General features: G+C 45.0%; 1 protein-coding gene and 1 pseudogene across 4 annotated transcripts in view; one reads left to right on the top strand and one right to left on the bottom strand.

Moving 5' to 3' along the window:
- The window catches only part of LOC146812624 (DEP domain-containing mTOR-interacting protein-like), a 221,093-nt gene that overhangs the window by 161,483 nt on the left and 41,408 nt on the right, over positions 1-18,202 (bottom strand). The window lies entirely within an intron of this gene.
- LOC146812625 (microtubule-associated protein 1 light chain 3 gamma pseudogene) lies at positions 17,839-18,156 on the top strand (annotated as a pseudogene).

Consider the following 18,202-nt stretch of genomic DNA (forward strand, 5'->3'; position numbering starts at 1 on the left):
AGAGCGCTGCAAAGGGGCTCAAAAATATGGCCCTAAATGTCCAAAGTCATCGGGCAGTTCAATGTCACAGAGGCTGAAGAACAGCCATGAGAATGAGGGAGAAGACAGTCGAGTAACACCGCAGGAGAAGACACTTGAGCAATCTCTTGGTATTTGAAAAAGATGCGTTCCTTGAGGTTTGCAGTAAGTTTTTGCTGCTAGTTGTCTGCTAGTTCACTCTTCAGTAATACGGGAAGCTATGCTCCACTGAACATCCCTTTTAAGCAGCTGCTGCTCAAGATCCCGGGCTCTGCACCTATCAGCCTTTCATAGAGGGCTGAAAAACACTTCCTGGTTGAAAATACCTCAATATGTTGAAAAGCAACATAACCAGTTGCATCTTGTTCCTAGCCTCTAGCAAGTTATAAGGGTGTTTGTACTCAGGAAAGCCTAGACAGCCAGGTTCAAGGTTAAAAGGTTCTGTGTAGGCTATAATTTGGCTCTTTACTAAGTGAGGCAACTACATATGTCTCCCGTGCTGGAGGAAAGGTGAGGCACCCGGTGTTTAACTGGCCTCTTTGCTTGTCTGGTCTGACTGGATCTGGGTTGACTCTGGGTTATTTGGCCTTGCACGTGAAAACGAATGACCGCTGAGGCTGGTGTGTTCAAGGTAAAGGTGGAAGCTCAAGCAAAACACTGACCAAAAAAGCAGGTCTGCCCAAGTTTGGTAGCTTCTGACTTCTCACATTGGAGAGTTGCTTTGTCCTACCAGGTGTGTTTGTGTTAAAGTACGTTATGGACCAGACTTACTGTGACATTAGCTGTGGTACCTTAGATCTACTGCAGCAACAAGGGAGCGGCTCTGGATGGCCTCCCTGCGTAGGGACTGACGCGGAATGTGCATGGCTTGGTTCAGAACTAGACAACTCAACAAAATCACAGAGTCTTTGAAGAGGTCTCCAGTGACCCCAAGAGATCCATGCTCACTATGAGTATAGCACAGTTACTTCACGGTGTTTGAGTAAAAGAAAACTGTGCCTTCACCCACACAACACATCCTGCTCCTCACCCAAAGCCATGAAATTACCATGAGGTGGGCTCTGTTGCCTATGGAACTCTTCAGGGTGGAAGTCTAGAAGATCTCCACAGCTGTCCTGTCAGTGGGGTGGATTTGTGTTTTTATTAAGGTGCACTGAACTAGCAGAGAGTTATATAATGCTCCTCTAGGGACCTTCCGTCTAAATTTCCGAAGTTAGACCAAAACCCTATTAAGACTGGCTTGGCAGCACATCTGGTGCCCAACCTTATGTGATGAACCAAAAAAAGAGCTTCCAGAAGTCCTACAGAGAGGGGTTTTGGTTATGTTCACTAGTGGGGGGACAGAAGTACATGTTTTGATAAGTCAGAAGTTTGTTTTTTCGCAGAAAAAAGTACTGTCCCTCAACACAGCTATGATTGTTTTGTTTTTATATCCAGCTGCCTGAGCCAGCAGCAGTATGACTGACAAAAAAGTCTCACTAACACCATAACATGACCTTTTGGTGGCAGGCAGGCACGTGGCACTGTCATGCTCTTAGATAAGTAGATAGTTTATGCTGTTTGGTTTTCTCAAGCAGCACAGCTGGGAGAAGGGCAGTCATGAGGAATGTATTGCTGTTTTCCAGTCCTAGCCCCCTCCCCTTCCATCATTAATTTAGGCCTAAGAGTGCAGTTGTATGTTTGAGAACATTATAGGATGCCCAGAGCTACACAGAATCCTAGTTAGGCCATTTTGGGAGAGATAATATTTTGCTCCGATAACTGCAATTATGTATACCTTTCTAATTTTATATCTCTGTGCATGATGGTTGCCATGTGGGAAAGCTTACTCCGGCCCTGGCGCGGTTGGGGCAGGAGGATAGCGAGACCCTGGACCTGCCCATTACCCTCCAGGAGGTCGAAATTGCAATCTCCCATTTGGCACCTGGGAAGACCCCGGGACCGGATGGTTTTCCACAGGAGTATTACGCCCATTTCCGTGATACCCTGGCCCCGCGGCTTCGGGATCTCTTTGCAGAGGCGGTGGAGAAGGGTTCCTTCCCGCGAGAAACAGATACCGCCACTATAGTCGTCTTGCCGAAAACTCAACCCCCCTCGCAGTCCTGCTCCGATTACCGGCCGATCTCTCTTATCAATACCGAGCTCAAAGTCTACGCTACCGTCCTTGCGCAACGACTGCGCCCGTTTCGGGCCGCGCTGGTTCACCCGGACCAATGCGGGTTTATGCCAAATCGAGGTACCAGACACTGCCTGCGGCGCCTGCATCTTGCTCTGGCCCACCGTGAGCGCCTCTCTCCTTATCTGGCCCTTCTCCTGGTGGACTTCGAGAAGGCTTTCGATTCGGTGGGGTGGGAATATCTTGGGGACACCTTAGAACTCATGGGGTTCGGCCCCCAGTTTCGTGCCATGGTTCGGGTTCTTTACGCGGACCCACAAGCTCGGGTACTGGTCAATGGGACCTTGTCCCGTGCGTTTTCCATAGGGCAGGGGACGCGGCAGGGCTGCCCGCTTTCGCCCCTCCTCTTCGCCCTGGCGATGGAGCCCCTGGCTGTGCTCCTCCGGGCGGATCCTGTCCTCCGTGGCTGGGACTGGCCGGGTATGGTCCCTGATAAAATCGCGTTGTATGCGGACGACGTTCCTATTTATCTCTCAGATCCGGCTGTCTCGGGTCCTCGGGTGCGCCGAATTCTTCATCGGTTTGGGCAGGCATCTGGTCTCCGTTTGAACTCCGGGAAGTCTGTCCTGGTCCCGCTCCACCCTTCACGGGAGTGTTTTGATTGGCAGTCTGACATTCCTCTTCGACGGCTGTCCTTTAAATACCTGGGGATTTGGGTTGCCCTTCTCCCGGAACTGTGCTGGGCTCTTAACGTGGCCCCCGTGGTTAACAAGGCGTGATCAGATATGGCGAAGAGGCAATCTCTCCCATTGAATCCGTTGGGAAGGATCGCTCTTTATAAGATGATGATCCTCCCTCGGTTTTTATATATGCTCCAGAACACGCCCTGCTCCTTCCCCCGCTCCTGGTTTCAGGACCTGGACAAGACCGCGACTAAATTTCTTTGGGGCGGAGGTAGATCCCGGTTGGCCTTGGACCGCTGTCGCGTTCCTTCCTATGACGGTGGCCTGAGCATGACGAATCTTTACCTATACTATCTTGCTGCGCGGCTGCTGGTGGTCCACGACTGGTTTTCGGGTGGGTGGGACGATCCGGCTTATAGACTGGAGGTGCGGCTCATCGGATTCTCCTCTATTCAGAATATGCTCTATGGCGCGACGGTCCCTGGATCGCTTCCGGAGGTAGTGCGGGCCCCGTTTCTGGCGTGGCGAGCGGCTCTACGGCACACTCGGTGGTCGAGGGTGCTAACCCGGGTGACACCGCTATGGCACGGCACTTGGATGCGGGAGGTGGCGGAGCTTGGTGGCTTTCGTAGCTGGGAGCTCCTGGGGATCTCCTGCCTGGGTGACGTCTGGCGGGGAAGCCACATGTGCTCCTTTCAAGAGCTCCGGAGTCGGTTTTCTCTGCATCCCTCGCAGTTTTATCGTTATCTCCAGTTGCGCCATGCGCTCCAATCTTACGTCCCTCTAGATTCCAAACTCCCTGACCATAGCCCGCTTGAAGCCCAGGTAATGCTGGGATATCTTGGGAAGGGGGGCATCTCCCGCATTTACCGATCCTTGGTTAATAATACCCCGATGGACTGGAGTGGGCTGAAGCAGCGGTGGGAGGCCTGGGTGGGTCCTCTGGATGACAATGATTGGAGGGACGCCCTCATGGTGCCCAGGACAATCACCGCATCGGCTTGATTGCGGCTTGTCCAGGTTTATTACCTTCACACCGCATACCTGACCCCGGAGCGTCTGTTTCGCACAGGCCTGTGCCAGGGAGCCTCGTGCGGGCGGTGCGGGGTGGACCCGGCAGATTTCTTTCACATGGTCTGGTCTTGCCCTCGCCTGGCCGGCTTCTGGAGGGAGATTGAAACTGACTTAACTGACGTCCTGGGATGGGAGGTCCCCCATGACCCTCGATTAGTGCTGTTGGGCATAACGGATGGGCTGGATGGCTCCCGTAACTAGCACTATTTCCTAACCACGGCCCTGGTGGTGGCCAAGAGAGATATAGCGGCCGCCTGGAAGCAGGTTGACCCACCCAAGGGAGGCAAATGGCGCAGAGGGGTGGATTGGTGCGCTGCACAGGAACGGACACTGTACGCTGCGAGGGGCTGCCCCAAAAAGTTCCGTAAAGTATGGGGGAAATGGCTCGGGGCCTAGTTTAAGGGGGGGTATGCATGGGGCGGGAACAGAGGGAGAGGGGTGGGGGAGATTGCTTGGGCTGCTGTTTTTAATTACTATGTGATGGGTCTGACTACTATCGAATTGCTCAATTTGCTGTATGTCCTTTTTGATCTTGATGCCTATTTGAAAATAAAAATTTGTTTAACAAAAAAAAAAAAACAGTAGGCTCAGTTGGTTATAGTGACAAGCTACGGGTCTGATTGGTGCTCTGGGAAACGTTATGTCTGATACCGTAGGTCTGGTCTTCTTATTATGAAGCATTAAGACAAAACCAGTTGGTTGAACTTATTTATTGTGGAAATATAAAGCCAGTCAGCCTCTAACAGTTGGTTGATATCAAATTGCTTTTCAGGCTATAGACATGCATTTTGTTACAAGTAATCGTACAGATTACCATAGTAGGCAAGGGTTTTGGAGTTGGTTACCTAACTTGACAAGTCCCAGGAGTTTTCAAAGTCATGACTATTATTGGTAGGCCTTATTGAGGGTTATATATTATTATGCAAAATATATTTTCTACATATTTGTTTTTTTATAACTTTATGTACGACGCTTGCAGGTTTATGTGCACTTGAATAGGCGTGTGTTGGCTAAGGTGTCAAGCCAATGGTGAAGGGTATAGACCTTGTCGGTTCATTGAGAAACGTCATGCCTAATTCCATAGGTTTCGAATAGGCCTTATCTACTTAGAGGAGAGGTTGGCATAGTTGTGTTTGTTTCAAGAAGTTTACCTGATTCTGAGCAAAGATACTCTACCAAAGGATTGTGTTTTTTAGAGAAGGGAATCTCACATCTAGCACCATCAATAACAGGGTGCAGTTCAGCTGTATTAGAATTGTGGATTTTTCAGTGTTCAAGTGTTCTACACAAGCGCATTATTGGCTAGCTCATGTCAGTTCTTCTCACATTGCAACCACAAGGAGATGATGGACGGAGTGTTGAAACTTTTCAGACACTCACCCCGAGTCACAGATCGGAAATGAATCCATCATCATTTTTTAGCTCACTTTGCCACAACTGTTAAGACCCAGGCATTTACAAATCAGTCTTGACCCTGTTCCTCATGGGAACAGTCCAGCCCAAACTGCCAAGCCAGGTCTTCCCTGGACAGGAAACAAGCATCCTGGGGACCAGTTTCGAAGCCCTCATCAGCCAGGCTAGCTTGAATCCAGTGGCAAGAGACTTAGGCCAGGGCATACCCTGCCTACTTAGGGCGATCAAAACAAACACAAGGCGATAATGAACAGAGCGCTGAAACATTTCAGACACTCACCCCCAGTTACATTGTCTACAATCGTACAAAAAATCTAAAGTGATCATGTTGGCTAGTCAACATAAGTATGTCAGAGGTTCGAGTCAACCACGGCGTTAGTGCCTCTTAGCAGTGATTTACTGGGAATTTCCCATTTACTGACACACTATGACTTAGCAAGTCCAGCAACTCCATTGTGCCATCTTACATGTCACACAAATGGAAGGAAGTACATGAAGAGCCTAAGGCAATCTGCCCACCAGTCACTCAGTGAGGTACATTGCCTTGCCATTTAGCCTTTCGCCCTTCAGTTCTGTTCCTTACTTTCAAATGACGAGGTTGGCCTTACAGGGTCCCTGCCAGAAAAGCCATGCCTCCCGTTTATTTATTTAATTGATTTGTAAAGTGCTGGCTTGTGATATGTAGTGCTACAGCTTTCATAATCAGGTGGGCTTCTTAGTTCTAAGGCTTTCATAGTCAGATGGGCTTTTGGACTGGTATCAGCTGCTGGATTATGACAGAAAACTCAAGACGATCAGGTGAGAACTTTCAGTATGTGCTCACAAGGAGAAATATCTTAACGGAGCCTTGTCCTTTAAGCTTGAAGGAAGGGCGGGCACTAGACATCTAACAATCTAACAGGTGAGACAGATCTCTTCAAAATGTCTAGTTTCTTGCTTCTCCTGAAGGACATGAAGGTCTGTTGATGTCTTATGTCTGGACCTAGGGAGTTCCACAGGTGCACATCTAGACTTTTGTGTGCTTCCTGCATGTGATTTTCAGATGAAACTATTCTGAAAGATCAATTTTGGCTTGCTTGAGCTGAAGACCTTACTAAGTGTGGAGGGCAAACTAAAGCTTTGGAGACATTTCTGGTGAGTTCCCTGCTGACGTTCAAATACCATAAATAGGATTTTCAATGTGATCCTTATGGGCCTCTGTTAGGACAGCCCTGGCTTGCACATTGACATCTTGGGCACTGGCCTTGCTGTCCCTGTCCTCAAGGGTTGTGAAGGGAACAAAAGGAATTATTCCAACTGGGGCATAAGAACCATCCTTACTTTTTCAACACGTGCCTTTTCAGCAGCACATAGAAGGCTACTGAGTGGCTAAAGATGGGAAAAATGTTAATAATTATGATGTCATCAAGGATCAAAAAGTCTTTGATGTCACTTTTGCTACTCCTGGCGCATTGGTGAATAAAGGTGCTAAGAGGAAACATTTATACAGTTCAGCCTGTGCTTAGGAGTGTGGCTGTGGAGAAAAACAACTTGGGTGGTGAGGGGATCTGTTTATTATGAAAGGTTATGATAAAATCAGCAGGCCTGGTATATAGATTGTGGAAACCATATGTTAAAGTCAATAGACATGTATGGGTGGATTGCAATTTCTCTAATAAAGCCTACCGATAGGTATTTTGTTACATGAAATGTCCCAGTTTACTTCTGTAGGGAAATATTTTGATGTTGGTAACTCCCTCTGACAAATTCTAGGAGTAGAAGATTTTTCACTATAATACGTATTGCTGGAATCTCTTTGAAAAGCTAAACAGGCTGATCTGTCTGCAAGGATTTTGTAATAAAAAAACATTAAATAATACATACACCCATAAACAGAAAAATACATCATATAGATATGCTGATAGGGCCTTTGGGTTAGCTCTCGTCTGCCATTGGTCTAGCTGAGCATCATTTACACTCTGCGTCCATCCATGACATCGCACTTAATAGAGTAATGGTTCAGTTTCCATCAGTCATTGGCTCTCTTGTGGTGGAAATGACTACATTTTCTGAAAACTCTTGCATATCTACATGAGAATGAGTGTGCTTCAGTTTCAGGACTACTTGCTCAATCCTTTAGCTTTCAATGTTCTCCTTTTATTGTTACCCTTTCATTTCTTTGCTTCTCCTCTTTTTATTGAAATTTGTCTTAAGAGGATACTGCAGCTCCCCAGAAGTTCTAATAGGTTGTTTGCTTGCCGCTCATTTAATCTTCGGTGTTAAGTGTCCCACGTGGCCCCTTCCTCTAAACCAGGCAACCATTATGGAATACTGCTTTCCATCATATATCTTTATTTTACCATTCCAAGATGGCCAACAAGTTGGTTCTGAATGTCGTGGCCGTGCTTGAGCTTTCAAAACAACAGTAGACTATGTAAAGGCTTCTGCAGGATGGAGGCCTGCTGCCATATTTAGTTTTGTTATTGCAAACATATACCTGCAGTGTTTAGATGCATGAGTGCAAAGAAGAGTGACAGGCTGCATGTATGATTGCTTTTTGAGTGCCTAAATTAGAGGTCTTCAAACATTTTTCCTCTGAGATTTCCTAAGCAAAATATTTTGAAGTTGCCCTCCCCTCCAAAACATTAGGATTAGTGGAGCTGGAGGCTCAGGACTGAGCGCAGGAGGTGGACGCTTCTGATATCATTTCAGGTTACATCTGCAAAAGCACAGTGCGCAGAAAGTTGGCAATCACATACTTAAATTAACAGAGTGATAAGATTTTTTTCAAATACTCTAAAACACTTAAAACGTCCTGAAACCCCCTCACAATTTAGCAAATTTGGTAAAATGGGGAGTGGCCTTGCTCTAGGCCATTCACTGTAAGGGTCTGAAAATATGCAATATTAAATGTTTTACCTATAACTGAAGTGTGTGACTCTGACTGTAAACAATGGGTTCAAAAGCACGCACCAATTAAAAAAAAGTTTTAAAAAAACACTCTATACCTCGAAGCATTGCTAAAGATTGAGCCCTTCTCTTCCTCAGGTTTATCATCATTTTACTTCACCTTTGGATCCGTTCAATATTGGTGGGATACACCAGTGCTCAGAATGAGTTGCTCAGGTATTTACTAATCCACACAAGTCACTGTCCCCCAATGTGTCCCCCATCACTCAAACTAGGACTCTAGCCTGTGACTCTGGTCACACAGAGAGACAGCTGCAGTGATCACATAACCACCTGCATTGCACACCAATGACTTACCTTGCATTTATTTTTAAAGTGCTGGTGCATTATATTATATGAGGTTACATCAAGGAGACAAACAACAGTATAGTTACAGAATGGAGCGCATTGTCTTTTTCTGAGCTCATCCCAATTAGAATCACCTTTTTTTAATGCAGTTCTTGCCGCTGCATGTAAATGCTGACAGCCAGGAAACGCACCAGGTAAACAAGGTCGCTCTTTCAGGCCACCTTCATTTACAAGTCCTAGCAGGGCATCTGTGTCCCCTCTAGAATACAGCCATGGGCCCATAGTATGTAGACCTCAGGCCTAACCCATCAATGACACAAAGGGCACTTTCATTCGTCAGCCAGACCTGTTGCCATTGTCAATGCTTGTTAATTATTTATGTCTCTCTGTGGTAAACATAAAAAGCAGGAGAGCAAGTTACTACTTTTCATGTCTTAATTGTCAACCTGTTTCATGCCTCAGATGGCCCTACCAGGGTTTGCAGCACTTCATCATAACTTCTAACTTACTCCTGTATTTAACCCTGAATTCAATGATTCCAATATGTGTGGAAATTGGGAGTTGTTTTCCAGTCTAGATATAACCCCAGTGTACTTATCTTTTTCTAGACTAGGATGAGAGAGACTTCTCTCCCGGGATTCATATCTTCTGACCTTTAATGCAAATGCTACAAAAGAGGAAATAACCATTACAAAATTAAAAATATGTCTTCCTGGGGGAGCGTTTCCCAATGGAAAAAGGCATGCCCAAAGATGTATGTCAGATTCAGAAAGAGAGTGGTTTAGTTCTCCTCTTTCGTCCTTGTCAACTACAGAGATTGTTTTTTAATTATTAAATCCCCTCCTGCACTCAAGTGAGAGGAATACGTCCTGGTTGGGAGGACACTTGTCTCGGAGGAAGAAAAATGGGTGGGCACACTTGTGCCAGTGGTGTCTCCCACTTGGTGATGAATTAGCAATCACTGCAGGCAAAAACAGAAATTGAGAGTAAAAAGAGTAAAAAAGATAAGTGTTTTGGGGAGGGGGTCCAGTCGTTTCTGTTCAGTGTCTTTAGAAGATGTTGTTTATTCCTCATTGTGCCAGAAAAGGGGCTGGTGGAATTCCACCTTATTTATAACATCTCTGCCCCAAAAGGGCAGTCTGTAAATTATGCTATCGACCCTGTTTTATGATCAGCGAAATGTGTCACGTTAAACCAAGCAATAGTGATGGTACGGTCCTTGGGGGCTGTGGCCCTCCTAGCTAAGGTTAACATTGAGTCAACTTTCAGACTTTCACCAGTTCACCTTCGGGATTACCATCTACTTGGTTTCCTCTTCGAGGGTTCCTACTACTTTGACAAATGTATGCCCATGGAGTGCTCTGTATCATGCGCCTACCTGGAGAAGTTCATTACTTTCTTGATTGGGTTTTCAGGAGGGGATATAATTTGGCATTCGGCCTGCATTATCTGGATGACTCGAGCCTTGTTATCTATACCATACAGCATTCAGGGATTATCTTGCAAGACTAGGAAGTACCTTTGGCAGAGGAAAGGACCGATGGCCCTGCAAACCATGATATATTTGGGCATTGTGATAGATACAATTAGAGTCCGGTGTAGATTGCCACAAGAAAAAGTGCTGTTGTTCAAGATTTGCAGCATGTCTGAGGACACACAAAGTCACAAGGCATCAGCTGCAGGTTCTATTGGGTCAACTGAATTTCGCAAAACACGTTATTGCCATTCATTCAATCAATCAGGGGCTTTTAAAGCGTGGCTACTCCCCCGTGAGGGCTCATTGGCCGCCCCATCTTTGTAGCTCCATCCAGTTGCAATAGTCACTCTTGTCATCAGTCTGTGGTGGTCTTCTCTGACAATATGAGGTGGTCATCAATCAATCAGAAGTGTACAATATACTGGATGTTTTTGAGGTTTTTAATGGAAGTGGTGCTGTTTTATTTGAAGAATAATGTGTGATTTAAATCTAAGCATGTGTGGATCTTGGATAATAGAGCCAATGCTCAGTCTCAATTCAAGTTCCATGAATTCAGATGATTCCACCAATAGACAGCAGAAGAACCCTCCACATCCCACACATATGTGGAGTCTTGGTGCACTATCCTTCTAGACCTTGAGCGGCAATTAAACTTTACAGGTCTTGTATTCAGGGAGTTAAGGAGCTGGAACTAATATTTCAGGAATCATGGATGCTCTTTATTTCCTTCCTGAGTGGGTGAGAGTGGGCAGCTTAGGGAAAGAGATATTTAGCCTTTCTGTTGTTTTGTTTTCCTAAGGTGTCTGGCTCATATGATTTCTCAAAGTCCTTCCTAATTAAGAAGACACATACGGGTTGGGAGAAGATGGATGGACCAAAGCAGGACCCAAGAAGGTTGATTGATATTGGAAAACTGGGAACAGCGGCAGCTTGCCTTCCAGTAGCATGATCTCCTAAATCTGACACAGTGGTGCTCAACTTAGTATTTTGCCTGACATTATATGGAGCATATATGGTCGGTCAGTTGGTGTCTAGGTCAACAGTTGATTTAGATCGTGGGTTACTGCTCGACAACCTTAGTTGGCCTAGAGTGGAATTGCCCATATCCCTTCGCTTCTCAAAAACAGATCAAGCCAGGATGTGGGACCAACTATTTCTAAATGGCCCCTCAGGGCCCCAATGTTTCTAGGTAGTGCCCTTAAAAGTGCATTCAGATTGGTGAAGTGGTATGGTCAAGGTACCATTTTGTCCATCATAACAGCATTCCTCTCTCAGGATATCAGTTTTTAGAGTGCTCAGAAGGCTTTGTTGAGGGCTGGATCATCCCACGAATTTTAGCTCATATTCCTTCAGCAGTGCAGCAGCCACATCGGCAGCAGGGTATGCTCGCGAGCCTAGGCAGATCCAGAAGACAGGGAGATGCAAGTCACATTGCTATAAGCGTTATGCGTGCTTAGATATAGTCTAGTTTTTGTCTATCATGGCACATGTGGGATCATTTGCTAATGTGACTTTTTTTCCTCCTTATCTCTTGGATTTTTCAGACAACATGTCTTTTTCCGAAGTGCTGGTGGCAGGACATTCATTTGTGCGGCGAGCCTAAAAGGCATTCTTTGAAGCAGGTTTTGACATGCCAGCCCAAGAGGCTGGCTTCATGATGAGTTAGCCTTTGCTTGCAGAAGAAACCTGTCATGGAAAGTACTGTGGCATGGTAGCTTCTGCCAGCTGTCTTGGTGATTTCATTGGTGGTCAAGGTTTTATCCAGAAAATAAAATACCCTTCACTTGAACCAAACCTATGCTCACATGACGCATGTGAAGCAAATAAACACAAGTCTTCTTAAAAGAGTCCCCTTCTTCCTTTTAACCTGCTTACTTCCGTCCATACCTTCACCCTTCCATTTAATCATTCACATCTCTTCATAATCCATCTGTTCATCATTTCAACTTTCCACCCACACTTTCTTCCATCATCCCATTGAGTCAGCCATCATTTTACCCTTTCATATATACATCCTTCCTTTCACCAATCCACCCATGAATATGTCCTTGAATCAATCCATCTATCCACTCAACATTTCACTCTTTCTTCCTCAAAACTTTCACTAATCTACCAATTCTTCCATCTTTACCTTTATATACCCTTTCATCACTGATTCTTTCCCTTTTCCATCTTTTAACCTAATCTTCATTTGACCCTTCCACCTATACATCCTTTCACACTTCATTCTGTTCATCCTTAAATTCTTTCTGCCCTTTGCCCTTCCATTATAGCTTTAACCATTCATTACTCTTTCCTTTAAGGTTTTCTTCGTTCCTTTCACCCCCTCTTTCTTCTCCAATTTTTCCCCTTTGTAAATCTCCATCTTTTCTCTGTTATCCAAACTTTTTACTTTCTTACTTTTCTTCCTCGTGCTTACTTTTCATCATTAATGTTTATGTTTTTTCCTACACTGTCATGGGCATTGGCAGTGAGTAATGAGCCCTATTGGAAGGAAGGAAATGGGCCATTTGGCACTGTTTGGAATGCGAAATAAGCAATAACCAGAGGTCAATGGGCCCTGGAGCATCATACTTTTGGCTCTACCCTTTTATATTCTGACCATGCCATATATAAGTACACTAGGTCCCATGTATTTTTGTGACTTAATATAATTAACGTAATGTGGAGTACTTCAACAGATATAAAAGGTACATTTACTGTATAATCTCGACATTTACATGAGTGTAGATTCTAAAGTCTCCCTTACAATATCACCAAATTGCAGGTATCTGCATTTTTGTGGTTTAAATAATATTGCTAAATTCTGTATAATCATGTATTCATGTAAATGGTAATGAGCATTTACATTATAATTGTACATGTACCCATAACCATGCATTTAAACATATACACAATGATTCCAACGTGAACTTGACCAAAGGCCTTAAGCACTTGGATTGTAATGTTTAACCTTCAACTGGAAAGCTTGTTTGGGTTGCAATATTTTTCTCTCCTCTGCAGGTGTATTTGTATGACCTTATAGTTAGTGAAAGGTTTATTGTGCATGAGTGATAGTGGGGCTCGAAAGGAGTGTCATTGGCACGGACGAGAAGAGCTAATGAACAAAGGGAGGACCACGATCCATGCTGTTTCTGGAGACGGAAGGAATCCAAGGCAGTTCTAAGGTACAGATCAGAAGAAGGAGTTTTCAAGTGTAGTTGCCAAAGTTTTACCATGAGAAGGTGGACGATCCATGGGATACGAGATATGGGATTCTCTAATGTTTGTTCTGGGTTTAATCAGTGATCACACCTTAGCTTCAGCCAGATTCCTTTTAGACTTGAGAGGTACAGACCTCTTTGCATTTTCTCTACTATGTAGCTTTATGCTATACAATACCTTTGATTTGAGAGAACTTCTACAGAAGGTCTCCACAAGACTGACACCTTTCTTCTTTATTGGATAAACGTAGGGTTTTCCCAGTCTTACTAATTAGGTTAAGTTTAGTTTGGCTTTACTCATGCACAGGCAGGGGAAACATAAATCATATTCTGATCACCAAATTCTGTTTTTAATTTTCTGCATTGCCATTACTGAAGTTCTTGTTTGTTTCATGTTGATAAAGGCTTCATTTTGCCAGACGGTTTGGTCTGCCAGTAGTGATCCTGCATTTTTACAACATAGACTTACGTCTAGTGCATATCAGCTTGGCTCAAAATTTGCAATGAATCTATAATTAATCCCATCTAGAGACTTTGGGTCCTCACTGTAGGGCAACAAGGATTACACTGCAAATTGAATTTGTGGATGATGCCAACTCCTCTTTATTTTTCGGGCACCTAGAAAGTTTAGTTGCAGGGAGATTCGGACAAGGGGCCCAAGTGCTCTAACAGCCCCTCAGGCCTCTGGGCCCTTTTCCACTGCCCCTCACCTGCTGCACCAGTGGAACCTATGCCCCTGTACACCGTACACATCCACTCAAAGCCCACACCACTCTCACATTTGTGCTACTCTGGATGGTCACGACTCGGCTAAACATGGTCATAGGGATTCCTCCGTTGACCTGGCTGATGCGGAGTTTCCAGTTGCGGTGGTTGTGTGGTCTTCCGTGATCCCCAGGGAGGCTTGGAGGGAAGAGTCCTCTGTTAATGAATCCATCAACAGAGGAGCCTTCCCTCCAAGCCTGTTTAAATGCATGGTTATGGATACATGTACAATTATAATGTAAATGCTCATTACCATTTACATGAATACATGATTATACAGAATTTAGCAATATTATTCAAACCACACAAATGCAGATTCACATGAGTACTGCAATTTGGTGATATTATAAGGGAACCTTGAGATTATACAGTAAATTTACTTTTTAGACAACCTGGGAGGACAGACTATAACAAGAACTATTAAGCAGTTCCAACATTTTTCTGTTTAGGCGCTTAATGAATCCATCAAGCGCCTAAACAGAAAAATGTTGAAACTACTTAATAGTTCTTGTTATAGTCTGTCCTCCCCGGTTGTCTCAAAGCGGAAAGGTTTTTTCACCCTGATGGGGTGCACTTGTCACAAAGGCAATGAGCCTGTTTTCTATTTTCTTTTGCAGTCCAGTTTTTGGAGTCAGTTAGAGGTTATATAATTTTCATAATTCTCACCTTTAATTAATTTTGCAGCCATCTTGCGACCTCACCTAAATTAGTACTCTCTTCTAATATGTGGTTCGGAAATTGTATGCCTTTAACTTTAAGTTAACATGCTGAGAAATGAATGAACCTCCCCAAAATCCAACAGGGGCTTAATATCAATGGTGACGTAGGTGTAGTGTTGCCTGAGCCAAGGGGGGCCTCCACTCCCGAATTATTTTTTTTTTTTTTTCTAATGACCAGATAATAGGAGGCCCCTTTTCAGTGCTTATTTGGTGGCTCAATGAACCATTAGTACACGCCTAATACACTGTCCCCGCCTTATGCTTGTGTTTTTTGCGGGATGACATAAGAGAGAAGCAAATCTCGCCTGGAACCAGAGGGCACGCGAAGGAGGGAGTGTTTTGTGTTAAAAGAAAACTAAAGGTTACGGAATTTTGCTCAAAATTGAGTGGTCGTGATTGCAAAAATGATGGCAAGCTCAGAACTCCAACAAACACAGCTGAAAAAATGTTTTTATTGCAGCTAAGTTGTGAAGGACCAGTGCAAAACGTGATGGGACAGCTCGACAGGTTGTGCACATGCTGCAGAGAAAGGCGCACAAACTCAAGGTAGGAATTCGGAGGGCCGAAGGATTGATTCTGCTGCTCATTCTTCCGAAGGCGATTAAAAAAGGGTACCGTCGAACTTTATGATAACGCCTGTTGTTTTACTTCAAGGCGCACGTCCTCCTTCAAGGAAGTGTTGTATAAATACTATAATGTTATTATTTTGTACAGCTGCTTCACGTGATGCGTCGTAGACACAATACTCTCTACCATTGGCCGATTGGCTGGAATCCCGAAGTGGAAAAACACCGCTGCGCTTCGGGCAGGGCCAATAGGAGACAATGAGGCAGGGCCAATAGGAGCACAGGAGGAGAGAGGCTCGCCCCAGGCAGAACCTGCCCAACTCGTTCCAGAAGCAGTAGCTTACCAGGGCAGGCTGGCGCGGGCTGCCCCGTCAGCCTGGCTGTTAAACGCTGAGTTTATGTCAGTGAAGGGGTAGGGCACGGGCGTGCCGAGGAGGAGCTCCCGTTGCAAATATAAACTCGTTTATTGGCCTAGTTTTGCAATTCATGAGACAATGGAAGAGACAGCAAGATAAACAGAAAAGGCATTGGCAAAGCCAATTGGTCTGGCGTTGCCACCCAACCTTTCGACTTTCTAAAAAAAGATTTACCTAAACTTTACATAACATTAGCATTCAAAAAAGCCCATTGGAACCCCAGTCGATAGCAGTGAAAGGGGCTTCTTTCTGTGTGGATGACAACGCTGTGCTTGGGCGGAATAACCTTGAAGAAGTCCTGAAGTGGAATGAGCAATAGAGGCTTTTAAATAGGAGGCCTCAATTACAATAATTTGGCAGCGCTGCAAGTCTTACTGCTGCGCTGCCCTATGCCAAATGCATCCTATTTATGAGACGGTGCATTCCTGTCCTTTCAGCCAGTGCACAATTTGGTGCCTAGCACCTTTGCACCATAAGGGCCATTTTATTTAAAAGTGGAGCAGTGCAGCAAGTCACCTTCCAGGGCTCCGTCACTGGGAAAGCACAGAAACGCAGCCGCGGTCGGTAGTAGGTGTTCCTGCAGGGCGGTGACGTCGGGAGGGGGAGGGGCAGGGTGGGGGGTAGTAAACTATGGATTACGGAGGTTTACAGGTAAGTAAACATATAAATTAATAAAACGAAGTTCGTTGCGTGCACTGCATCGCATTTGGGGATGCAGTGCACGCAACGAAATTCGTTTTATTAATTTATATGTTTACTTACCTGTAAACCTCCGTAATCCATAGTTTACTACCCCCCACCCTGCCCCTCCCCCTCCCGACGTCACCGCCCTGCAGGAACACCTACTACCGACCGCGGCTGCAGAAACGTGCTGTGTTTAAGGCAATACGGCACATTCCTGCCCTTTCACCTTCGCTGGTGCACAATGGGCTGCCTACCGCCAATGTAGGCACCCTTTTACCATGGTACAAATGGTGCAAGGGTCTGTGTTGCTGGAAGGACTGTTTTTCGTGCCGGTAGGGGCCCCTTCTTGCACAAAAATGATACATGGAACGATATTTCTCCTTGTTACGCCTGCCTTGAGATGGAGTACAGCTTCGATGTATTCCCAGGTTTACAGATCCTTGTAAATCTGGGACTGCACTAAAAACCCATGGGTGTGGGTGGGAACACCCACTGCAATGCCCATGGAATGCCTTCCTGACACAGTGTAAGGCAACGCAGTGACTTGTGCTGTGCTGCGCTGCGTTGCCTTACACCACATCTATGAGGCCATGAAAAGCTATGCAAAGTGGATTTGCGTGGCCTCGTAGATATGCGTCTGCACAAGGGCGCAACTAGACCAGAACTTTGGGATGATGCTGACACACAAAGCATCGAGGGCAAAGCAAATATTTCAAGTAGTTGGGGGCGGAGTTATCCTCAGAGTCAATGCAGCAAAATAGTCACAAACTGTGCATTTTAAACATTTTGGACAAATCCAATGCTATTAGAAAAACTCGTTTTTGTGGATTTTTCAATGTTTATGGGCTACTTATAGAGAACTTTAAAGGGGGGCTAAAAGAAATGAAGTAACAAGCAGTTGGAACAGATTTCAGTGCAAAGCACATTACAACAGTTTTTGTAAAGTTAATTTAAAATATTAGCCATTTTTTTGTCAATTCAGGATTGTTATCTTGCCATGCATTGCCCCTGCTGTTATGCATGAATTTAAAGTGAAAAGGAATGAGAAGTAGGTGCACTTGACCGATTTTAATGTATGTACAGATCAGAGGTCTTCAAACTGTGGGGTGCACCCCCCTGGGGGGGGCGTGGATGTTTTGCCAGGGGGGCGCAAATAGGTCTGCAATTACATGTAAATGAAGATAGCCTGAAGCGTGAAAGGCGCCCTTCAAGGCTGTCTTCATTTACATGCAGCAGTTAAACGCCACAAAAAAAGGAAAGAACTGTACTACTAAGCGGCACTGGGGAGGCCAGTGAGTGTGAAGTTGGGGTCAAAGAGCAGGCTAAAGAGAAGAAAAAAGATAGCATTCCATTATTTTCTGTTAACCTTGGAATAACTGCATTTAACAACAGGCACAAATCATCAATTAACTGTCTATTAGGCGTAGAGGCCGTGGTCAGCAGGCAACAGCGTAAATCTGACAGGGAATGGAAAGTCTGCAATGAAACTAAAACCCAATCCCATTTAAACTGTGGAAGTGTTAGGCAACTCGGAAAGGTGAGGTGGGTTATATAAACAGTGAGTTTCCGTCCAAACTACTGGTGGTCATTGAAAGGCTTTTTTCTTTATGCTGAATAACAAGGCCTTACTGCCCATGTCTGTCACAATGTCAGATGTATCGAGATCAAATGGATGAAGATGGCTTCCTACACATGACCTATGCATCACAGAAGATGATTGGCTGCAATCCGACCAGTGAGTATCGGAAACTGACAGACTGCCACTCACTAATACAGACTGCCTAACATTAAAGCAGGTTTTATCCAGAGAAAATGCTTTTTATATAGCCAT

This window comes from Triturus cristatus, chromosome 7, assembly GCF_964204655.1.
Source record: "Triturus cristatus chromosome 7, aTriCri1.1, whole genome shotgun sequence".
NCBI lineage: Eukaryota > Metazoa > Chordata > Amphibia > Caudata > Salamandridae > Triturus > Triturus cristatus.